The sequence below is a fragment of the Physeter macrocephalus genome, chromosome 13, assembly GCF_002837175.3.
Source record: "Physeter macrocephalus isolate SW-GA chromosome 13, ASM283717v5, whole genome shotgun sequence".
Lineage (NCBI taxonomy): Eukaryota > Metazoa > Chordata > Mammalia > Artiodactyla > Physeteridae > Physeter > Physeter macrocephalus.
In genome coordinates this window covers 73,362,173-73,381,881 of record NC_041226.1, presented here as the reverse complement: position 1 = coordinate 73,381,881, position 19,709 = coordinate 73,362,173, and the positions used below count along the sequence as shown (strand labels likewise).

The window sequence follows — 19,709 nt, the reverse complement described above, 5'->3', positions numbered from 1 at the left end:
ATAATAAATAGTATGACATTTAGAAAAAGATAAAATGTCAACAGAGACATCTAGAGTGAACATGTCACAAAAGCTTGTGTTTATCGCAATAAAAGATAAATAGATTTGGGGGAATCATAGAATCTCAGAGGCTGAAAGAACTTTAAAGGTTATCTAGTTCACTCACCCTGAGTTTTAATATACTCTCCAGTATCTTCTCCCAAATCTGGCTTAAGTATCAGTGACTGTACAGTGTCACCCAGGAGTTTGTAGCCTGTTTCCACTCAAAGTCATCACTGAGACTGACTTATTGAGAAAGAGCGAGAAAATGGGACAAAGATTGGGAAGGGACTTTGAAAGCACCTGTTTTCCACCAATTCCACAACAAATAATCCTTTTTGTCTCTCTTTCAACTACCACCCACTTTGTCTTCCAACCTTTAGAAAGAGAACATGGGCCCTTGGAGAAGGACTGGGAAGCATGGATGGGAAAACTGATAAGAAAGGAGAGTGAGGTAAGAACAGGTGTGAGGGTCAGTGGCAACTGTGCGGAGTCCTGAAGGAGGACAGCAAGTGTCTTCACCTTAGTCTGAAGCTGGGGAAAAGCAGTGTGATCAGAGACTTTTCTTTTCTTTAATTGTGGTAAAACACACATAACATAAAATTTACCATCTTAAACCGTTGTCATTATTAATAATAGTCCATCATCACGGTTCATACATCATTCTCTTGTGAGTTGTTTTAAGGTGTCAGTCTTTGAAAAGTTGATGAACTCCAACTACCCTGCACCAGCAAACCAGAAGACAAGACTCTCACAGGGGCATCCCCCCAAAATTCTGCCACTAATGGCATATTCCATGCGCAGCTGAGCTCTGTCACAGGTTTATCTTTGGTATCTAACTTCCACGTAGGGTCAAAGGATATCTATCTATAAGGATATCTATCTATCTATCTATCTATCTATCTATCTATCTATCTATCTATCATCTATCTCTCTATCTATCCAGCCGTAGTAAAGAATGAATCTCAGTGGGAAGATCCACCACAAGCTATGAAAGTCAAATTTATTTCAACCTGAAATAAAGGATAGAAACTGGGACAGTACAGGATAAAAGCTTAAGTTGGGAAATGGTCACCGTCATTAAAACCAGGACACCCAATAAAAATGAAGAAATAATTTAGACAGTCCCAAGCCATGACAGGCAGGGCTGGAAAGAAGCAACAGCATGAATTAGGACAGATGTGTCTGTGACACCCTTCAACCCTCCCCAGTCGGCAAAAGAATCCTGTCCGCCATTTTCACCCCATTGTCCCTTGATGTTGAACCTCTCTTCCATCCCCTTTTAGGTGCAACTCCCAGAAAAAAATATATAATATCAATCACTTACACCTTAACGTGAATTTTATTCTACTCAGTGGGCTCTGAGGATTACTCATATGTTAAGCCCTACCTTCTATGATTAGGCACCATAGTGAACTGAGTCCCTGGAAATAACCATAGAGGTATTTAAGCGGTCAGATGGCAGGGGAACCAAATAAGGTAATCAATAGGTGTGCAAGGCTCAGGTAGGCTAAGTGGGTTCAGAATCAGAAACCCAGGCAAGCTAGAAGCTTAGTTTAGAGCCTGGTTCTGACCTCTCTGGCTGGATTTTGTAACAGACATCAGTCATTGACTGCAGCTTTTATTTTGTTTTCTGAGTTTTTGTCTGTTTGTGGTTTTGGTCTGTCTGACATCTTGAGGGTCGCTGGTGAGGTTGGGGTGAGGAGGAGAGTGTATTATTCCTTCCTCTAAGAGAAAAAGACATGGATGACAAGGGTTCTGAATCCTAGTTTTAACCAGTTATTATAGCATCTATAGCCACCTCCAAAAAGACCTGGGGTAGTCCTACACACAAAACACAAGGACGCACAAAATTACATTGAATGACTTTAATACTTTGTTCCACAACCCGTAATCTAAAATAACTCAGAATGCCACCTCTGCCCTGTTGCTATCTGCACCTATTTTAATGGTTGTTCTCTGTTACTTTAAAAATCCACAGAAGGATGAACCCAAGGGGAAAGCATGCCAAAAGAAGGAAAGAATGTAGTCCTAAGACCAGCTTTGAAAAAACAATGTAAAAGGCAAGAGCCATAAACAAAAGTTGGCCCAGGCTATCTATTCTACCTTCCTCATTCTGTGGCCATCACCCTGGTTCCTACTCAGTAGTGCAATCCCTCCACAACATCCTGAGTTATACAGAAACCCAAAAAGTGGCCAACAGCTTGGAATAAAGATGGAACTCTTATAGTAGAAACAAACAAACAAAAATACCTCAAAAATCATTTTGCCACACAGGCAACAAAAATTCAAAATGCTCTCCTCAATAATTATCAAATGTTAAGATAATTCTCAGTGAAACAGATGGAATAAATTATAGTTAAATATTTAAACATTTATTGGTGTTGCAGCAACTTTCCAGACAGTCCAAAATCTCAGAGTAATATTCCTCAAGATGTAGTGGATTTTTTGGAGTTCTTACCACATCTGAGAAGCTCTGCTATTTCTATTAGGTCCTCAGGAACAGGGAAGGGCATTCTGATGGGTGACTTCCAAATCAATGAGATATTTCTGTTTGTGGAAACAAGATATGCCACAGGAAAATCAAACTCATATGTGAGTAAACTACGGTGTCTCACATTTCTTTATGGGAATTGACATCCATTGATTTTTTGAAAGTATACATTTAACAGAACTCAGGAATGTTTTAAACAAGGCTTTCTCACACAGTATCATCAGCTTCAGTCACTCTATAATTAGATTCAATTAACATGTCCCAAATGTCAGAGGGGTTGGCAATAGTAACAACATTTAGTACAGTTAATGCATAAAAATTAAAATGTTTGCTCTCCATAACATTGAATTACATATCATATGCCATTTTACTTCTCTAATTTTTCTTCTTAGGAACCTTGGGAATTATGGTTTCTTGTAGTGGGTCATACATTGTGACATATTTTAAAGACAAGTTCACTAGTAGATTACATAGTATGAAGACAGAAAAGCCAACTCATAATAAAAGTGAGAAGTTTCCATATCCAACCCCTCTTTCTTGTCAATCGCCTGGTTGGAATTAAGCTTCCTGGAAGAGATCACCTTTGAGGATGAGAGAAGAGTAGTTTGAAAAGATGAAAATGTAATGTTCCTCAAGCTATGTAATAGCAACCTCCAGTTCTGTCAAATAAGAAGTATAAGATAAAATAAAATCTAAGTACAATCATGCCTATAATATTTAGTGGCTTCATAAGCATGAGCAAAATACCATGTTAAGAGTGCAAGACAGAAAGTAAACAGCGATAAACTATAGTGTGAGGTTTGAGGTTAGTACAACACACTGCCACATTATTTTCAGAATAAAGTTTACACATGAATTACTAACTCCAAATAGACTAATTCATTGACAGAAATAAATTCACATACAAATATTAATCAATAAAAGAGAAGAGCAAAAAGAAGGGAAAAGTAAATAAATATTTAGTAATTTGTCAACATAAATGTACCAATGTTACCACAAAGTAAGCAATTTTGAACAACATTCCAATGAGATTAAAATAAGTATAAACACCTTTTTAAAATCTGCTTGAGGATAAGAGAGCTGATAAGACAAGGAATGTAGAGCTGCAAGGAGGTTAAACAACTATAAGGGATCATATTCCCCCTAGTTCCTTGGAATTCTAAAAGAGAGCATAGAAAGGATTAGCTGCACAGTTGACACTTTTTAGGGACGGAACACTGTGATCAGAGTCTAGCACATAAAAAATAACCAAGAACTTAAGAACACAGGACAAACTAAGTAAAGCCCAGTGGGAGAAAAAAAAGGTGGTGGTTCCAAATATTGGAGAGTCTGTATTTTAAAAGAATATGACTACTGTTTTCAACAAGATTGCAAACAATAGATAGTTATGATCTGAGAACTGGCCAATTGCAAAATAATGAAAATTCTAAAAATAAAAGGCACAATAACTGAAATTAGGTAGATATGAATCAGTTTAGCAACAGAACAAACAGCTAAATGAAAAGAGAATTGGTGAACTGGTAGATAGACTAGAAGAGAAGATTCAAAATAAAGGATAGAGAAAATATATGAGAGAATAAGCAATTCAGAAGGCACAATAACAAGACCTAAAATATATGTAATTTGTGTCTGAGAAAAAATGGGACATAAGTAATATTTGCAAAAGACAATGGCTGACAGCTTGCCAAAACTGAGGAAAGATGTCAAACAACATATTTAAGAATACTATAAAGCCCAGGCAAGATAAATAAAAAATATATGTAAATACAACATATAAAATGCTGACAACCAAAGACAAAGAGAGAATATTAAAATCAGGGAGTTGGGGGAGGGAGAAAGGCAAATACTTTCAAAAGAGCAACAATAAGATTTACAGTTAATTCTCAACAAAAGCAATGAAATTCAAAAGAAAAATGGAATAATTTCAAAGTTCTGAAAGCAGGTAACTGCTGAAATAGAATTTCACATCTAGTTTAAATATCCTGCAAGAATGAAGATAAAAATCAAAACTAGAAGAATTTTCTGTCAGAAGCTCCTCCCTAAAGAAAATGTTCAGTGCTGTTTTCAGGCAGAAAGAAAATCATCCCAGATGGAAGCTCAGAAATGTAAAAATAATAAAGAGCAACAAAATATTAACTATATAGATGAGATCCAATAAATATTAACTATGCAGATGAAATAATAGTTTCTTTTTATTTAAGATAGAAAAACATAAAATTCACAACATCAGTGGCATATGTCAGAAGTGGTTACTTGCATTATCTGGGGATAGGACAGAAGTAACAGTAAAATTGGACTTGATAACTCAGATATGCATGTCATAATTTCTACTGCAACCACTAAAATAATAATAATAGTAAGAGTGTATAAAACTCCCATGGATGTAATAATAGACAATAATAAACCCAAAATAAGGCAAGAAATAAAGAAAGGAAACATCAAATATGTTCAAACAGAAAGCATTTAGTAAAATTAAAGACTTAAACCCAAATATATAATAAATCACATTAAATATGAGAAAGGATTTTTCAGAACAAATAAAACTTAAAGTGAAACTCTAAGTGGCTGCAAGAGAAACATCTTAAATATAAGTAAATAGAAAGATTACAAATAAAAGAATACAAAAAGATGTACTATGCAAGCAGTAACAAGAAGAAATTTATCACAGTCATATTAAAATTTGAGAAAATTTATTTTTTGACAAAACGTATTACCAGAGATAGAAACAGCTGTAATAAAGAAATGTTTAAATCATTAAGAAGACATAATTTGAGATTTCTATAATTTAATAAAATAACTTACAGGACTTCCCTGGTGGCGCAGTGGTTGAGAGTCCGCCTGCCGATGCAGGGGACACGAGTTCGTGCCCCGGTCCGGGAGGATCCCACGTGCTGCGGAGCGGCTGGGCCCGTGAGCCATGGCCGCTGAGCCTGCGCGTCCGGAGCCTGTGCTCCGCAACGGGAGAGGCCCGCGTAACACAAAAAAATAATAATAATAAAATAAAAAATAACTTACATTAAACCAAAGCTGATAGAACTTTAAGAAGGTGTAAGTATATTCACAATTATCACAGGATATTTTAACGTACCTCTCTATATAACTAATAGAACAAGCAGACAAAAAATGGTGGAAATACAGAATATTTTTTAAATATGATTAACAAATGTGACCTAAATAACATTATACTCAAAATTGCAGGATACAAATTCTTATCCGGTGCACACAGAACATTTACTAAAATGGAACATAGGCTCATTCATTAAACAAATCTCAACAAATTTCAAAGGATTAAAGCAAAACCGCAATGCAAGCTATAAATTTATTTAAAAGATAATTAGGAAACTCTATATATTTGGTAAATATTAATATATACCTCTAAATAAACCTTGTATCAAAGAGGAAATTTTTAAAAAATTAGAAAAGATTTGCCACCTAAACATGCCTCCCTAAAGACCATAGTATGGTTTTGCTTCTTTTTTGCATTTTAAATAAATAAAATCACAGACTATGGGTTCTGGTAATGGCCAAGTGGCCCACGGTGAGTTCATGATCCTACAGATATCAATTATAAATTTTGGCAAAAATATTAAAAAGAACTATTTGAAGGTAATGCATAGCCATCAAAGGCAGGAAGAAAACAAAAGATATTTGATTTTTGATTTTAAAAAAAAAAAAGAAAGGAACCACCTGGGTGAGATCTATGACAACAAAGCTTCTTTCTGAAGGCAGCCATCAGTCCATGCAGTGTGGTGTAGAATTAAAGCAGAAGGCCACACAAGCTTGAGATGTCAGAGAAAAAGAAATTGGGATTGCCAGAGAATCTAAAAGTGAAGGGAAATCCCAGGAAGAAGGAAGATATAGGGAGATTTCCCCAATTCTCCATATAATCTTCCCTAAATCCTTGGCTAACTCCTCAACAGTGTATGTGCAGGGGAGACCCCAAGGAGCAAGGCAGAAAGACAGAGCGGGGAGTCTGAAAGAGGTGGACATAGTTTTCAGCTTCTGCCCACCACAGAAGAAACAACTTTCGATTTGAGTTCCTACAAATTAGAGGGGTTTTGTAAACACTTCAGACTTCCCATCAAAATCAAAGAAGGGCCATGCCTCAAAAATAAAATCTATATCTCAAGACTAAGAGTCTAGCCATAAGATTAGACTAAGTATGAAACGAAGAGCCTCACTCTTACAAAATGAAAAGCCGATACAAGTTCAATGTAATAAGCCAGGAATTTAACTGTCTACTGGGTCAAGAAGGAACACTCTTCAGAAGAAGATCCTATAATTAAGGTCTCTGCAACATGTAATGTACAATATCCAGTACACACTTGAGAAAATAAAACCTAGACATGTGAAGAAACAGGAAAATGTAACCCATACTCAAGCAAAAATGTAATGATGTCTAGAAAAGACCTCAAAATGTGACATTTAGTCTCAAAAACTAGTAAAGTCCAGCACCCTTCCTCAAATAAAAAAAATAAAAGTCTAGAAACAAACAGGTTGGATACATAACCCAAAGGTAAGAATTTCAACATGTAGTATCCCATCAATGGATGAAGAGATGAAGAAGTTATCTATTCGTATATATATATATATATATATATACATATATACATATATTTATATATATAATGGACTAGGAAGAGTACTCAGCCATAAAAAAAAAAGAAATCTTGTCATTTGCAGCAACATGGATGGACCTTGACAGCATTATGCTAAGTGAAATAGGCCAGATGGAGACAGACAATGTATGATTTCACTCATACGTGGAATATAAAAAACTAATAAACAAACAAAATAACAAAAGAAATGAATAAACCAAAACAAACAAGCAGATATAGAGAACAAGGTAGTGGTTACCAGAGAGGAGTGGGCAGGGGAGAGGATGAAGTGGGTAAAGGGGATCAACTGTATGATGACAGGGGGAAAATAAATTTTTAGGGTGAGTGCACTGTAGGGTATGCAGAAGTAGAAATATCATGTACAAATGAAACTTATACAATGTTATAAAACAATGTTACCTCAATAATTTTTTTAAAAAAGGACTATTTTACCTAGTCAAGTTGCTCTTCCAATAGGCAGGCAAAAAGGCATTCATTCTCAAACAGGAAAGAACAGGTGATGAGCCTTTCTGGATAAAACTGATCAATGGAATACACACAATTAAAAAGATAAGTCAAAATCCAAAAATCATAAAAGGAGACCTCAAATCATCTGTGATGAATTAAAATTGGCCACAATTTTTTTGGTCATTTTCCCCAACGAAAGATGAAGGTTTTTCTTCCCTACCTGGAATCTGCAGCAGAAATGGTGCTGTGCCAGTTCCAGATGTAGATCTCAAGGGGACTGGGATGCTTTCTCTCAGAACCCAAGCGTCATGATGCGAGAAGGTTCTAGCCACATGGAGCGGCAGTGTGTAATTGTTACAGGCAACAGCTCCAGCTGAGCTTCCAGCCAACAGCCAGCATTAATTGCCAGCATGTGAGTGATCCATCCTAGATGCTGTAGACAACCACAGAAGCACAGGAATTAATGTTATGGTTATTGTTTTAAATCACTAAGCTGTGGGATATTTTGTTACACAGCATTTTAAAAAAACTAAAACACTAATATAGAAGAATTGATAGTTAGCACTAAATCCATTTTTTAAAAATCTAAACATCCATGAAACATAATTTAAAGCAGGATGTAAATATGATAATGACTGCAATGAGAAAAAGAATATTATGACTCATCATGGCTCATACTTCACTTCGAACATAAGCCAACATCCTTACAATGGCTTATAGGGCTCTGCTTGGTCAGCCCTTCCAATCTGTAAACTTCTGCCCTCTTCTGTTCCTCTCTTATTCACTCACTCCTGTCCAGCCCTGCTGGCCTCCTCACTGGTCCTAGAACTGCCAGGCATGGCTGAGGGATTTAATCTAGGTTTCCTATGCCTAGAATGGGTACACCAGCTATCTGACTCCACTCACATCTTTTCTGCAATCTTGCCTTCAAAATGAATTATTCAAGAAAATAACCTTCTCTCAACACCCATACCTGGCACTCCCGCTCCTTCTTACCCTTTGTTTTTCTATTTTTATTTACTAAATTATCATCATGTTTACTTTCATTATTTATCTTCTATCTCCCTCTGACTATACTACAAGCTCCACAAGGACAAAAATCTATTCATTCTATTCATTGACACATCCCAAACACCTAGAACAGTTCCTGGCTGATAGCAGGTGCTCAAATATATATTAAGTAATACAGTCGGAAGCTGGCAGATTGAGAAGAAATGTGAGAATGCTGATTTTTCCTATCTTTTATGCTAGGGAGTCAAAATTGCATAAAATTCATTATGAGTTTTTAAATGCAGTCAGTGTCTTATGCTTTCCATAATACCCTCTCAATATTTACTTGAAATCCTTTATTTTACATTTTTCTGATAAACTCATATGAAATCATTTTAATGCATCTAATTTTTACAAGAATGTGCATACATGATCTCACTTTTATAAGCTTATCTCTTTCTATGCCAATAGAAAGACCTTACCCTTCCCTCAGCGTATCTGCATAGGGACACATTTGAACTGATGCTCACTTAATATTAACAAAGGTTATTTCTGGAGGCTGGTATTTGGACATTTTTCTTACTTTCTTCTTTGAACCTGTTTGCATTAATCTAACTCTTTATAATAAATATTTATCAGTTGTAAAAATTATAAAGTTAAATTTAAAAAATAAATTGCTTAATGAGGTATCTGTACCCAAATGTCCCCAAGGTAGCTCATATTCAACATGTACCAAAAAAATTGACTATCCTCATCCTATTTACCCCAAGCTTGTTTTCTTGTGCTTCATTGAGGATGAGGCCTGCTTATCAAATTGCAACTTGAAGTTTAAATCTCTCTTTGACTCTGTCTTAACAAGGCACCTAGTTACCTAGAAGTTTGACAGGAGCTAGAGTACATGAAGATGGTAAAGAGTTGGGGAACCAAAGGGAGAAAATCTGAGAAAGAAGACACACCAAAGGGCATATTCCAGTGTTAACGTCATCTGCTTAATCAGCTGCCCCTGCCACTTGGAGAGGTCTATTGCCCGGATACCACTGCCCCAGTTTTGGTGGGTATGTGTTTTATTAGAAAACTTGGTACCCTGAACTTTGTTTTTCAAAGTACAATTGAACATGGCCTCCTGACATGATTGACATATAATTGGCATGCAATGGCCAGGCCCTGGGTCCTCTCTGAGGTCCAGGCAGCAGTGAAGCCACCTCCTAGGGCATCATCTCTCATGTGTAAGAGGTCAAGCTGTGGTGGACATGACCAGTTCCTTGAGGACCAGGAGAGACAATGGAAATCCAGGCACTTGTAGAGAAGTATCGGAAGTCAAAGTGAAACCATGTTCAAGGACTTGTGAGATTGGGGCTGGCAATAAAGTTGAGGTCAAAGAGGGGTGAGGGAGAGTTGCTGAGCAAGGACAGTAGGTCCCAGTCACATAGCAAACTGATAGGCGAGGCAGGGAGGAAAGTTGGAGATGACTGATACAATCAGGACACAGGAAGCTGCATATGGGCATCGACCATGGAAACCCCCATGACAGGGGTTATCACAGCCTGATACAAAGCACTAAGCAAAGGTCCAACTGAATGAGTGCAGGAAGAGAATATTCTCATGCATTTAGTTAGTAAGGACATCTTTCCTGACACCATTCTGATGCCAAATATACAGTAATGAGTAAGTGAGAGCCATTCTCCAGAAGGAACTCATAGGGTTGGTGCTATGGATTAAATTGTGTCCCCCCGCAAAATTTACATGTTGAAGTTCTAACCCCCCAGTACCTCAGAATGTGGCCTTATTTGGACATACAGTCTCTACAGATGATCAATTTCAGAAGAGGTCATTAGGGTGGAGCCTAGTCTAATACAATTTATTTTTAGGTCTCATTTCAAGTTTTATTTTTTATTTTTTTACTTTTTAATTATGTTTTATTGGAGTAGAGTTGATTTACAATGTTGTGTTAGTTTCAGGTATACAGCAAAGTGAATCCATTATATATATACATATATCCACTCTTTTTTAGATTCTATTCCCATATAGGTCATTATAGAGTATTGAGGTTCTTATTAGTTATCTATTTTATATATAGTAATGTGTATATGTCAGTCCCAATCTCCCAACTTATCCCTCCCCCCATTTCCCCCCAGTAACCATAAGGTTTTTTGCTACATCTGTGACTCTATTTCTGTTTTGTAAATAGGTTCCTTTAAACCATTTTTTTAGATTCCACATACAAGCAATATCGTATGATATTTGTCTTTTGCTGTCTGACATACTTCACTCAGTATAACAATCTCTAGGTCGATCCATGCCACCACAAATGGAATTATTTCGTTCTTTTTTATGGTCAAGTAATATTCCTGTGTGTGTGTGTGTGTGTGTGTGTATAATATCTTCTTTATCCATTCCTCAGTTGATGGACATTCAGGTTGCTTCCATGTCCTGGCTATTGTAAATAGTGCTGCCATGAACATTGGGGTACATGTATCTTTTTGAATTATGGTTTTCTCCAGATATATGCCCAGGAGTGGGATTGCTGAATGATATAGTAGCTCTATTTTTAGTTTTTTAAGGAATAGTCCAATATAATTGTGTCCTCCTAGAAAGAGGAAATTTAGACACAGAGATAGACATGCACACAGGGAGAACACCTTGTGAAGCTAAAGTAAGGTACTGAGGTGATGCTGCTACAAGCCAAGAACCACCAAAGACTGCCATCAAACCACCAGAAGTTAGGGGAGAGCCGTGGAACAGAGTCTCCCTCGTGGCCCTCAGAAGGAACCAACCCTGCCAAACACCTTGATCTTGGACTTCTAGCCTCTAGAGCTCTGTGTACCAGTTTGCAGTACTTTGCTATGGCAAGAGAAGTAAACTAATAAGGGTGGAAATTGACAATAAATAAGTGAACAAACAAATATGCAATGGAGTCCCGCTAGTAGTCATGGCTTTAAAGAACAAACAGAGTAATGGGATTCAAATGGGGACAGGGTACTTTTCTAAACAGGGTCAACAGAAAAGGCTTCTCTGAAAAATTCCAGTTAAGGAAGACTTAAATGAAGTGAGGGGATGAACAGTTCTAAAATCAAATGGAAAGTGTTCTGGGGAAAGCAATAGTGAACACAAAATCCTGAGGGAGAAATGAGGTGCTTTTATCCAGGAACAGTAGGAAGCCCAGAGCAGGAGCAGGAGAGAAGATCAGATTGAAAAGATGGATGGGGACAGTCTATTTAGGACCCTTTACAACACAATAGTTCGGATTTTATTCTGTGTGTGATGGGAAAATGTTTGGAGAATTTGTGTAGAGATTGGCATAATCTAATGATTTTAGTTTTAGTTGTTTTGTTGTAAAGATTGCTTCGTGGAGAACAGATGATAGTGGAAGAAGGATGGAAAGCCTGAGTCTAGGCTGCGGCTCAGATGATAATGTGCTGGTAGCTGGAGTGGGTTGTAGCGAGGTGGTGATGAGAAGATGCTTCAGGATGTATGGCGACGGCCTAGGTGAAGGCATGAAGCGGGGGTCTTGAGAAGCAGTCAGTAAGAGGGAAGAGTTGGTAGTAACAAGTGGGTGATCTGGCTGAGATGCTGGCTCTAGGGATAAACCTTCAGGTATGAGGTGGGCAAGTTGATCTTGTTAGAAAGTTCCTGCTAAATGGGCCAGGCCAAGGTTAATAGCAGGGGGTTATTGAACTAAAGCACAATCCACCTTGAGCCAGATGGAAATAGGTCTTCTGAGATACAGCTATCAAAGTCTCAGGTGTTTCCCTTGCCATCAAGCCTTGAAGATCTTGAGAGGGGAAGTAGTCTGTGTACGCATTTGGGGGAGGTCTAAACACTGAATAAGAATAAATGTCTGCACAGCCACCGTCTCACTGACAATAGGAAATTGGGGAGACAATGTGACATGAGTCATTTAGTATTTGTTGGATACAAACCCTGTGCCCAAATGGATCCAAGGTTCTGAGAAAAACTTGTCTTAAAAAAGGAGCTGAGCGGGGCGGAGTCAAGCTGGTGGTGTGGGAAGACACCGAGTCAGCATCTCTCCACAACTAGAGTAACTGCCGGCCGCTGGTCAGGGACCCTGGTGTCCAAGGAGACGGGAGGAACCCCCAAGTGAACTGGTAGGATACAGAGGGACACAGCGGGGAGGCGAAGTGGAAGCCAGACAGGATGGACGCCCTGGAGACTGGGGAGATTAGGAGAGGCAGGCGGGAGGGGCCCTCCAGGAGGAACAGGAGAGGAGAGGAGGGCGTTTGCCCCACCCACTCGGCCCGGGGAGCCTGCTGAGCTCCCAGGCCAGTCCCCTGCCCTCCAAGGTCCCCACCTCCCCCAGGCTGCATTGGTCCTGGGGGCATAGGAAGGAGGCCAAGGGGAGAACTGGAGAGGCAGGTGGGAGGGGCCCTCCAGGACAGGAAGAGCAAAAGGAGCAGGAGAGGAGAGGAGGGCATTTGGCCCACCCACTCGAGCCCAGGAGGCCTGCTGGGTTCCCAGGTGAGGTCGCCCGCCCTGTGAGACTAGGGGTGGGGGGCATGTCTGGGCCCCTTCTGTTCCTTGAGCCTAAGCCCCACCCCCCACAGTGCCCAGGGCCTTTTCCAGCCCTGTGGGTCCTGAGCATAGGCCCCACCCACCACCCAAACCTCACCCTTGCTTAGGCCCCGTCCCCGACAGCCAGGGCATTTTCCCATTTTTTTTCTCTTTCTTTTTTTTTTTTTTCTCTTTTCCCTCCTCCTCTTTTTTACTACTGTGGTACTGTTGTACCTTCTGGTTGCTGATTCATCTATATTTGTTCTCTTTTTTTTTTTTGCCACCCCATGTGGCTTGCAGGATCTTGGTTCCTGAGCCAGGGGTCGGGCCTAAGCTCCTGCAGTGGGAGCTCTGTGTCGGAACCACTGGACTAACAAAGAACCTCAGCCCCTGGGGAATATTCATTGGAGTGAGGTCTCACGGAGGTCCTCATCTCAGCACCAAGACCCAGCTCTAACCAACAGCCTGCAAACTCCAGTGCTGGAAGCCTCAAGCCAAACAACCAGAAAGACAGGAACACAATCCCACTCATAAAAAAAAAAAAAAAAAAAAGGGGACAGGCAAAAAAATATGTCACACATGAAGGAGCAAGGTAACAACCTACAAGACCAAATAAATGAAGAGAAAATAGGCAATCTACCTGAAAAAAAATTCAGAATAATGATAGTAAATATGATGCAGAATCTCAGAAATAGAATGGAGGCAGGATTGAGAAAATATAAGAAATGTTTAACAAAGACCTAGAAGAACTAAACAACAAACAAACAGAGATGAACAACACAATAACAGAATTAAGGAACAAACAAACAGAGATGAACAATACAATAACTGAAATGAAACATACACTAGAAGGAATCAATAACAGAATATCTGAGGCAGAAGAACAAATAAGTGATCTGGAAGACAAAATGGTGGAAATAACTGCTGCAGAGCAGAATAAAGAAAAAAGAATGAAAAGAATTGAAAACAATCTCAGAGGCCTCTGGGATAACACTAAACACACCAACATTCTAATTATAGGGCTCCCAGAAGAAGAAGAGAAAAAGAAAGGGTCTGAGAAAATATTTGAAGAGATTATAGTCGAAAACTTCCTTAACATGGGAAAGGAAATAGTCACCTAAGTCCAGGAAGCACAGAGAGTCCCATACAGGATAAACCCTAGGAAAAACACACCATGACGCATATAAATCAAACTAACAAAAATTAAATTCAAAGAAAAAATATTAAAAGCAGCAAAGGGAAAGCAAAAAATAAAATACAAGGGAATCCCCATAAGTTTATCAGCTGATTTTTCAGCAGAAACTCTGCAGGCCAGAAGGGAGTAGCAGGATATATTTAAAGTGATGAAAGAGAAAAGCCTACAACCAAGATTACTCTACTCAGCAAGGATCTCATTCAGATTTGACGGAGAAATTAAAACCTTTACAGACAAGCAAAAGCTAAGAGAATTCAGCACCACCAAACCAGTAAGAAAATTGAAATCGTATCAAGTATTTTTCCGACCACAGCGCTATGAGACTAGATATCAATTACAGGAAAAAATCTGAAAAAAATACAAACACATGGAGGCTAAACAATACACTACTTAATAACCAAGAGATCACTGAAGAAATCAAAGAGGAAACCAAAAAAATACCTAGAAAAAAATGACAGTGAAAACACGACTAACCTACAATAACAAACCCAAAACAATTAAGAAAATGGTAATAGGAACATAATATTGATAACTAACTTAAATGTAAATGGACTAAATGCTCCCACCAAAAGACACTGACTGGCTGAATGGATACAAAAACAAGACCCATATATATGCTGTCCATCCAAAATGAAAATCAATAAGGAAACACAAGTTTTAAATGATACATTAAACAGGATGGACTTAATTGATATTTACAGGACATTCCAACCAAAACCAACCGAATACACTTTCTTCTCAAATGCTCATGGAACATTCTCCATGATAGATCATATCTCGGGTCACAAATCAAGCCTTGGTAAATTTAAGAAAATTGAAATCGTATCAAGTATTCTTCCGACCACAGCGCTATGAGACTAGATATCAATTACAGGAAAAAAATCTGAAAAACCTTTAGGGAATTGAATACTAAAGAGGGCACCAAGGGGCTTTGTTCACCAACTCACCTGGAGTTGGGCTCCAGAGAAGAATAACCTGGAATACATTCTCCCTTCCTGCAACCTACAGGCTGTGGATGTAGGGAGCACAGGGAGATGGAGATGGAAAGAGGACCATCTGGGATCTCCATGGTCTGAAACCGCCACAGAAGGGGGCAGAACCCGCCACCTGGAATTTAACCCCTGTCTTCAATCCCAATCTATGACTTCATAGGCCTTAAAAAATGTAAAATCCATTTTTAGCAAGTCTCCCCCGATGAACCCCATCCAGATTGGTCACTCTCCTTGGGTTCCATCTACATCTGCACGTGTTGATGGGTTGCTCCAAAGAACACACAATTTACCAATACATTGTTCCAGATCATTTCATATGAGTATTTTTGTGTTCATTTGAGAAATCAGGTGCCTGGAACTTTTCCCTCTCATTTGGGAATTCAGGTATAAAGTCAATTTTCTATAATTGTTTGTGGCGTTATTCCCAGAAGGGGAACTATTGGATGACATTTCCATCAGAGATGAAAACTGACCAGCCATTTTATTTAAACATTGTTTGGTAACTGGAATTCCAATTCAGTTGGTATAATTTGTATTGATTCCTCCCATATGTTCCTTTACCGATTCCCAGTATCTCCACTTCCTTCTACTGCCCCTTTATCAGTAGGCTCTAGACACACAGACATCTGCCTGGAGGCAATCAGTTCTGCTGCCAATATGGAATTTCACACTCACACACACAAAAGTAAAAGCAAAAGTCTAAAAGAGACTAGTAAAAAGAAAATAGAGAAAGATAGGTTTCGACTCATTTCCTTAAGGCTCTCGGGCCTGCTTTCTATTAAATTTGTGTACTGATTTCTTCCGGTCTGTAGACAGGACATGTGGTCATCTATTTTCATGGCTCACTGGGCATCTTTTCATATGAAACCAATGACCTGTCTGTTAGAGAAAACCAGAGCCCCTTCAGCAGTGTCCTCGTTACATCCTTACCTCTCCCCAAAAATCTCGGGAGAAAGGATCCTAAGACTATGAACCAAAACAACAGCATTGCTGATGCTAAAGATACATAAGGGTGACACTAGGCCTTACCTGGAGCAGGTTCCAAGGCTTAGAGCATCTTGAAAAGCAGACTGTGAGTTTAGCATCTATTCATTTCTCCACATGAAGAAGCAGGAAACACGTACAACCAGAATCAGAATAAACAATATTGACTTGTCCCTTCCTTCTCTTTCCCATACTTCTGGTCCCACCTTGAACTCCGTCTCCTCAGTAAGGGCTCCTTTGGCAACCCCAGGACTGATAAGCCTTCACTCCTGACCACACCTAGAGCTCTCCGTCTGGAGCATGCTCCTGGTGTGCCAGGTCTTGCCACCAGACTGTGTACTTTGAGGGGACAGACAGAGTCTCATTCAGTTTTTACTCCCACAGTTACCAAAATAGCATCAATAAATATTTTTTCAATAAATACTGATCTGTCTAAAACCTTAACTTTCAAAGGACCAGATCTTTGTTACTTATTTTGTGAGATATCTCAAAGTAGAACTAAATAAAAACTATTACATAAGAATTAATGAATACTTTCTCTAGACAGGAAGCGAGAAGTTAGAATTTAAGTCAGGTGGCGTTTGGGAGGAGGGGAGTGAGAGAGCAAAGAGAATACAGAAATCCATCCTAGTCTTCCCCCTTCCAACCTCTGGACATTCTCCTACTCTAAGCCTGACTCCAAGCCCCTATCAAAGCAAAAGAATTCTTCTTCCTCTAAGAAGAGAGATGATGGTCCCTAAGGTATGACTTCAATGTAGGCAGTGGTACCATGAGGGTGGTGGTAAAAGGAGGGGTAGGGAGTGAACTCTGGGAATCATTTGCTGTCAGAGTGGATGGGACCTAGGAGATTCTCTTAGTCCAACTTCCATATTTAACAGATGAGAAAAATGAAAATCAGAGAGGATATATGACTGACTCTAAACTATAGAGTTGATCCTGGGCAAAACAGGGATTAGTATACAGGTTTTCTGACCCCCGGTCCTATATTTTGAACTAAGTCATTCAACTATATCTCTTTAATAAAAATGATATTAATAATGGAAGTGAACATCTAGAATTAATCTCTTAAAAGCTGGAGACTCACTGACTGAGTTTTTTAAAGCTACCTATAACCTATCTATGAGAGATACAAATAGAGTGACCTGCGAAAGTTATAATAAAGGGATGATAATATAGAGTGTTAGCAAGGATGTGAAGGACACTACTGACGGGAGGGCAAATGGGCACAGTCACTTCAGAGAACTAGTTAAAATATCTGGTAAAGTTGAAGATGCAGATTCCCTTTAACCTAGTGATTCCACTTCTAGGTATAGAAACTCTCATACATGTGCATGAGAAAAAAAATGCTCATTGATGTAAATGACATTAGAAATAACAACCAAAAGATAGCCCTGTTAGAGATCAGATTCTCCAGGATACAGGCTCTGAGATGAAAATCCCTGTGCAGGAGCAGCTCTCTTGGAAGCCAATACCTGTGAGACACTGACGCAAGAAGGACTGGGCAGAGGGCAAAGCTGAACAGCATTGCAGTAGTAACAGAGGTCTCAGCCAGTCCTACAGAGAACTTTGGATCTGAGACTGCCCCTCAAAGTTGTACCAAATTGAGGCAAGAAGTTCAGGCCTTTGTAACCGTCATCATCTAGTCACTGGATGTGAGCTGCCCTGGGAACCTAAGAAGGTGTGACTTTGGGTCAGTAGCTCCCTTGGCTGAAGGCAATGACTACAGAAGGACTCAGCTGTGACCCATCAGCAGCCAACACTCCCTGCACCGGGGAGAATGTGTGTCTTAGTCCTAAAGAAAGAACTAGGTGACACACCACAGCCTCCACTATAACACACCTCCACCCAAAAAATACGCACCCAGAAATTTAAACACATTTCTGAAAAAAATATTGGATTAAAAAAGAAGTAGGGGACATTCGAAGATGGCAGTGTGGGAAGACACCTAGTTGGCATCTCCCCACAACCAGGGTGTCTGCCGGCCGCTGGTGGGGGACCCTGACGCCCAGTGAGATGGGAGGAACCCCCAGGTGAACCGGTAGGATGTGGGGGGACAGAGAGGGGAGGAGAAGTGGAGGCCAGACAGGATGAGTGCCCCTGAGGCCGGGAAGATCTGGAGAGGTAGGCAGCAGGGGCCCTCCAGGAGGAGCAGGACAGGAGCGGAGGGCATTTACCCCACTCACTCGGGCATGGGGAGTTTGCTGAGTTCCCAGGTTGCTCTCCTACCCCCCAAGGCCCCCCCTCCCCCAGCCGCATTGGTCTTGGGGGCATAGGAAGGAGGCCGAGGGGAGCTCAGGAGAGGCAGGTGTGAGGGGCCTTCCAGGACCGGAGGAGCAGGAGAGGAGAAGAGGGCATTTGCCCTGCCCACTCGACTCCAGGAAGCCTGCTGGGCTCCCAGGGGAGGTCCCCCACCCTCTGAGACCAGGGGTGGGGGGCATACCTGGGCCCCTTCTGTTCCTTGAGCCTAGGCTCCACCCCCCACAGCCCCCAGGACCTTTTCCAGCCCTGTGGGTCCTAAGCATAGGTGCTGCCCACTGCCCAAACCTCATCCTTGCTTAGGTCCCGCCCTCCACAGCCAAGGCCTTTTCCCCTTTTCTTTTTTTTTTTTTTTTTTTTTCTCTTTTCCCTCCTCCTCTTTTTTACTACTGTGGTACTGTTGTACCATCTGGTTGCTGTTTCATCTATATTTTAATTTTTATACTCTTTCTAACATATCTGTGAGTTTCCTAGTCTAATTTTATTTTTACTTTCTTATTGTTCTCTTTTTTTTTTTTTTTTTTGCCACCCCATGTGGCTTGCGGGATCTTGGTTCACAAGCCGGAAGTTGTGCCAAATCTCCTGTGGTAGGAGCTCCGAGTCCAAACCACTGGACTAAAAGAGAGCCTCAGACCCCAAGGGATATTCATCGGAGTGAGGTCTCACAGAGTTCCTCATCTCAGCACCAAGACTCACTTTTACCCAATAGCCTACAAACTCCAGTGTTGGAAGCATCAGGCCAAACAACCCGTAAGACAAGAATACAATTCCACTCATAAAGAAACATTAGACGGCAAAAAAATATGTTACAGATGAAGGAGCAATGTTAAAACCTACAAGACCAAATAAATGAAGAGGAAATAGGCAATCTACCTGAAAAAGAATTCAGAGTAATGATAGTAAAGATGATCCAGAATCTCAGAAATAGAATGGAGGCATGTATTGAGAAAATAAATGTTTAACAAAGATCTACAAGAACTAAAGAACAAAAAAACAGAGATGGACTACACAATAACTGAATTGAAAAATACACTAGAAGGAATCAACAACAGAAAAACTGAGGCAGAAGAATGAATAAGTGAGCTGGAAGACAAAATGATGGAAATAACTGCCGAGGAGCAGAATAAAGAAAAAAGAATGAAAAGAATTGAAGACAATCTCAGAGACCTCTGAGACAACAATAA

At 39.8% G+C, this 19,709-nt stretch overlaps 1 long non-coding RNA gene across 3 annotated transcripts in view; it reads right to left on the bottom strand.

Moving 5' to 3' along the window:
• Positions 1-1,898: 1,898 nt before the first annotated feature.
• LOC114487505 (uncharacterized) overlaps positions 1,899-19,709 on the bottom strand; it is a 24,469-nt gene continuing 6,658 nt past the window's right edge. The window contains exons 2-5 of one of the 3 annotated variants that reach the window (XR_003682658.1): positions 7,820-8,032; positions 7,585-7,671; positions 3,584-3,692; positions 1,899-3,192 (exon numbers count right to left, since the gene is read on the bottom strand). This is a non-coding gene — a long non-coding RNA (uncharacterized lncRNA). Of the gene's footprint in view, positions 3,193-3,583; positions 3,693-5,335; positions 5,596-7,584; positions 7,672-7,819; positions 8,033-19,709 lie in introns of those variants that run through there. The other 2 variants (XR_008619007.1, XR_003682659.2) reach the window with 2 other exon arrangements.